At 31.6% G+C, this 6,000-nt stretch overlaps 1 pseudogene across 1 annotated transcript in view; it reads right to left on the reverse strand.

Annotated features, from left to right (window-relative positions):
• Nucleotides 1-4,520, reverse strand: part of LOC143244816 (twitchin-like) — a 296,421-nt pseudogene extending 291,901 nt beyond the window's left edge. The window contains exons 1-2 of the transcript XR_013025339.1: nucleotides 4,384-4,520; nucleotides 879-1,312 (exon numbers count right to left, since the gene is read on the reverse strand). The product of XR_013025339.1 is annotated as a twitchin-like (transcript). The remainder of the gene's footprint in view (nucleotides 1-878; nucleotides 1,313-4,383) is intronic.
• Between the last annotated feature and the right edge of the window lie 1,480 nt (nucleotides 4,521-6,000).

The raw sequence follows: 6,000 nt of genomic DNA on the forward strand, positions 1-6,000 counted from the left end.
ATTCAATACCTTAAAAGCAATTACCTGAAAAACTTAATTTTGCGAAGTGTATATAACAATGAAAGACCTCAGCCTCAAGTATAATGTCTGAAAAAATACTGATTATTCAATCTAAAATTTATTGTTAAATATTAAACGATTCCTCGGTGACTCAGCGGTAAATTTGAGGGATTATAACTATAATTTTGGTTTCTATTCCTGCAGTGGAAACATGGCAAATAACCCATTTTGAAACTTTGCGTTAAAACAAAACAAACAGACAATCAAAACCAAATTGACATCTAAAATTAGCATGTTCGTCATCGAGAGTTCATTAGTATGATTTCACTTGAGAGCAACTGACCTGGAATAAATCTTATTCTCCTTTGATACAATTTGTACGCCTAACAAGTATTTTGTTGTTTTTATTAATAATATGCTAAATTTCTTTTACTTAGAAATGTTTTAAGATAAAATAAGTAATTAGTGTGTATACAGCTTTGTAAAAAAAGCAGTTACATGTTTAATTTATAATTAAGTCGTATCCAATATTGCGGAGGTATTTTGTACAAAAAGAAGAATGAGTAATTTATTAACGTATAATGAAACAATTTTGATTCATTAGCTTGTTTGGTTAGAATTAAACACAAATCTACACAATGAACTATCTGTACTCTGCTACTCTTGGTATCGAAATCCGATTTCTAGCGGTGTGAGTCCGCAGACACACCGCTGTGCCACTGGGGAACATTGATTCAATAAATATGCATATGTAAACACGTTATTGTGTTTCAATAAAAGTGGTAATGATAAAAAGAAATAAAAGTACTTCTTTTGTAATATACACATATATATATATATTTATTCAAATAATTAACACGACAAAGCATCATACTCACAGCTGAGATTCAAGTTTATTGAAGCGCTTGCTTCTCCCTGCTTGTTTTTTGCTTTGACTCTGTATAATCCTCCGTCTGTATCAACCACGTCATCTAAATCCAAGCTGATATTGTACTTATTCGGCCCTACTTCCACTACTCTGATTACCGTTCGAGAATCATTGAAGAGTTGAATTTCCCCTCGGAACCATGTAACGTCGGGTTGGGGATTAGCAGTTAGCTGACACTGAAATATCAACTTATTTCCATCATCTTCCTCTCGAATCTTTGGTTTCTGTATAAAAGACGGGGCAACTTCATCTTTAATACCCATTATTAAGCCTTCATCTACGCTTCACGTTCTCTCGGGCACATCAGTGAACAACACGGAAAATATCGTAGGTTCACCAAGTTTCGTGGTAGGCCTGGTGAACCATCAACTGGAGAGGGTCAACCTGTAAGACAAGAAGCAGAAAGAGCTTTAAATGGAGTACAAGGATGTTGGCGGACAGATTTACGGTTGCAGATGGCTTGAATCTTGAGACACACTAACCAGAATTAGCACTCTTTATTCACCACTTCAGAGTAATCAAAGAGATTCAGGTTTCAGAGGAGATGACAGCTGTCTTCCGACTCAAAATAAAAAGAAAAAGGGCTTGTTTACTTTACAAGCTGTTTTAAAAGCTAGAAAACTCGAGTATCCCTGTGGATTTAAAAATTGTTGACTCACCTTAACAAAGTCTTTTTTTTTCTAACCTAAAATGTGTGGTACTAAAGAGCATACTTACTTTAGTGGTTACATGTTGTTTAAAATAGTCTTCTAGTTATTTAAACAAATCCGTATTCTTTATTTTTGTGCTTTGGTAGTGCAAGAATTGCTGTTTTTGGTTTGAAAAATGTTTTCCAAGTAATTTATACTTCACTAGTTGCCTACTGACTAACCTTTTTGTTGTTTTCCTGAGGTTAGTTCTATCTCATGAACCAATTAAATTAATTAAACCGAAAACTGAAATATTGAAACTAAAACAACAAAAATCGTTTCTATGTTACAAAATATTTAACATGATCTTTTCAAGTATAATAATTCATATATTTTACTACAATCATATATCTTAAATTATCCTAAAAAGATGTATTTTTTATAAATTTTTGACAAGATGAGCTTAGAAAAAAGTAATTTATATCTTTGTATATTTAGTATATACAGAAATAAGACTGCTAAGATACCCAACGATTACATGTAATATGAAATAAAATTATATGTGCAAACAATTTGACTTTCTTGTTTGTTTGTTTAAAACACGAAAAGCTACACACTGTGAGCATTAAAGCCAGCGATTTAGAGGTGTGAGTCCTGAGATATATTACTTAGCTACTAGGGCAGGCCAGCATGCCAGGTGGTTAGGACGCTTCACTAGCAACCTGATGGTCGTGGGTTCGAATCCCCATCTCACTATACATGCTCAGCTTTCAGCCGTTCGGACATTATAACGCTAAAAGCAATCCCACTATTATTTGATAAAAGAATAGCCCAAGAGTTGGCGATGGGTACTGATAATTAGCTGCCTTCCTCTTCCCTTTTACTGCTGAATCAGGAAAACTAGCACAAATAATCCTCGTGTAATTTTGTGCAAAATTGCAAACAAACGAGCTATTAGGGTGTATAAAAACAAACCTGCCAAAATGTTTTGTCCCAAATGAAAAGAAATGTGAGAAGTAAGAATTTCCAAATTTATATCCTTCTTCTTCTTTTTTCTTTTCTTTCTTCTCCTTAACAGGTAAAGCGGTATCACATGCATCCTTAAGTTTTCGAAGCGCGCATGATTTGTTATACTCCATTAACCTATTAGCAGCTGGTGAATTACAGGAAAAAAAATGTTTTAAGCATATTGTTTTTAAAGCTAAAACACATATATTAAAAGTAAAATTTAGCAAAGAGATGCAGTTTGCTTAAAAATAAATTTTATGGAATGAGTTTAAAAACTGAAAAACATTTGTGAATAAATGAACAGACTGAAAAGTTAGAAGCTAAAGAAATGGGTTGTTATCTGGAGTAACAAAAGGATAAGGAAACACGTAATTGTGGATGCTTTCTAATTGAGAATATAAAAATCATCATTTTTTAATATTTTTAATAAAATATTAAATGTTTGCACATGGTACAATCAATAAATATACACAAAAACTGAAAATAAAGACCCTTTTCTACGTTATATACATACTATTGTAAGCATTTTGTATTTTGTTTTGTAATTCAAATGCTAACCAGAGAACACAAAATGTTAAGATTTTAAAAAAATCTAATAATTTTAAAACCAGATCTTATAGTAAGTTTGATGAGTAGATTATTCAGTGAACCACGAAAAAAGATAGTTCTGGTTTTTGTCTATCCAGTAAAGTGAATCAGTAAGATTATGTTTTGTGATGTTTTGTTACTGGATCGATCAACCGTGAATTATACAAATAATTGTCTTTCACATTTCTTTACATGTAGCAAAATGTCACCTACTATGAAAAAATGCGAGGTTTTCTAACGTTTGAAAATAATGAGAGGTTTCGTATCATATTCTGAGGGAGAAAGAAAGGTGATTCCATGCATTTTAAGACCATTAATCAGAGATTTTATGTAAATCGGAAATTTCATTCGTCTTGAAAAAATTCAGAGAGTTGTTAACACTTGCTACATGTTTCCAGTTATAATAATACAGGTGTTTGATATGATCAGTCTAAAGATTTGACTAAAACTTACAAAACGCTGACTTTGATTTTCTAATAATAAACAGGGTTTCTCTAACATATAATAAATTCTTCTCCCGAAAAAAATTGGAGATCTAATATATTTTAATTATTATTCACAAGTAACTGATTTAAACAGTACTAGTAATCCTAAACATTGCTGAATAAAAGGCGTCACTAAACAGATTCATAATCAGTTTTAGCTTTAATACCTGTACTTTTTGTTATTAATTTCACAAGATTAACTGAAATTCGGGCACTTGAGACACCTGTCATGTATTTACTCTCACTTGAAGAAATAAACAATGCATTATTAAAAAATTAACATTCTGTAAGTCCACAATTGTTGAAATTTATAAAATTATTCGAACTTTAGAGGGGTAAAAATATTTTCACCTTATCGACATGGGTGATAGTAACATTATATATGTATGTTTGTGTAAAACAGAGAGTAAAACAACTATTCAAGTCTTTGATTCGTACAAACAAGGAAAAAGTTAAGTGAATCTGCACTTTTCTATCCAAATTGAATGGTTAGATGCTTTTGCTAAATTTAACTCATAATTGAATACGTTGTCCTCTTACACACATATTTACTAGATTTAAAATAATTTCACTTATTGTAATAGTCTGTCTAGGAAAGAGCGAAGATTTGTAATATATTTTATATTTTGTTTTTATTGTAACTTGCAGAAAAGAAGCCGACATGAGTTTGAGGTAGAAGAAGAAAGGAAAATAGAGAAAGATGACAGTGGAAGAAGAACACGCAGATGAAGCCTGACAATCCTACCTGAAATCATCAGCACATGCGGATAGGCCAAAGAAAATGTTCACTTTCTTAAGCTGGCTATTTTTTCCCAGCTACACAAGCGCTGATCCAAAAATAACTTCAGTCCTCGAACTATGTTTGTAATGCCTCTGTTGTCAGCGTAACTTTAGATGTCAGCTTGCTATACCTTATAAGTCGTGAGGCCCTTGAGTATTCTGAAAAGTGCAGTCAACCGGGCGTATAACACAGATTTAAACATTCGGCGCATCTGTTATGTACATTTATATAAACTGACATGTATAATTTTATGAAAACGATGCTGGTGTCGATAAGTTGAGAAACACTTTTTTATTTATTTCATGCATATATGTATCTCACTAGAATATGAACAATGTTATAATACAAAGGAAAATGTAATAAATTTTAGTTAACTTGTCATAACACTACATTGTATTGTCCCATAAATGTTATTTAAATTAATATCATATTATTAAGCCCTAATGCAATGTAATATCAATAAACAGATCAATTTTGAAAGAGATGAGTGAAACACTTGAAATTCATTGTAATGGATATGCTTTATTTAATATACAACCGTCGTTTAAACGAAGTATAATAACAAAATAATAAATGTTTCTTTAAGTCGAATCCTACGCTAATATATGTGGAAACGGTAATCACTATACGTAAATATATAATGGTAAGAGAATTACGAGTCACCTTGTCTGTATCTGTGATGGAATTTCGTGGAAATTTATACAAATTCAATATTAACGTTCGGTTATTTCCAAACAATTGTTAGGATTAACGTTTAATCATTGAAGTTTTATAAGGAATGAAATGGAATAGTAACAACACTGTACTTGCATCCAAATTAGGAAGCTGATCTAAATAGGATACTATCGACCAAAATTGTTTTCAGCTTTATGAACGTACACTCAGAAAAATACAAGGTAATTCAGTAAAGTGGCATCAGAATTTTAGTCATTATAACGCTGATAGAAAAAATGCGTACATCGACATAAGTTTATAAACAGCAAAACGTAGATGAAGTACAAACACAAACCGATTGGTGTCTTGTACTTTAAAAATAAAAAGTGGGCGCTAATAATAGCTAAATTTACGCAGCAAAAACGTGAAAATACAGCACAAGGACTTTCCCAGTTTTCTGTATCACGTTGTGAAACTGGTATGTTACTGAAGAACATGATGCTAGTAAAATAACAATAGGATTTACTTCTTGTGTAAGAACTACACGTACAGTAAAGTTTAAAATGACGAGACCATGCAGACTAGTTCTCGGGGAGTGCAATTTCCATTTATAAAACGTTGAAAATGTTAATCAAACACTGTCATTATTATCTGTTATGCGCTTTTATAGTTTAGTTTACTTGCTTACATTATAAACTGCGAGAAAAGACTAATCTACGTTTTACGTTAGTGATGAAAAAGGGACTTCGACCTTCGTAATAATAATTATAATCATATGATGAAACGTAAAATGCGTTTATAATTATTAGTTTTTGTTTTGTGGTTTAATCTATTGTATCTCTATGTTACCACTTTTTGAGCATTTCACAGTTTGTTATTTTTAACATTTGGCATTTACAGCCCAAATATAGGTTTAATTGTTAGATT

Source organism: Tachypleus tridentatus, chromosome 2, assembly GCF_004210375.1.
Source record: "Tachypleus tridentatus isolate NWPU-2018 chromosome 2, ASM421037v1, whole genome shotgun sequence".
NCBI classification, from domain to species: Eukaryota; Metazoa; Arthropoda; class Merostomata; order Xiphosura; family Limulidae; genus Tachypleus; species Tachypleus tridentatus.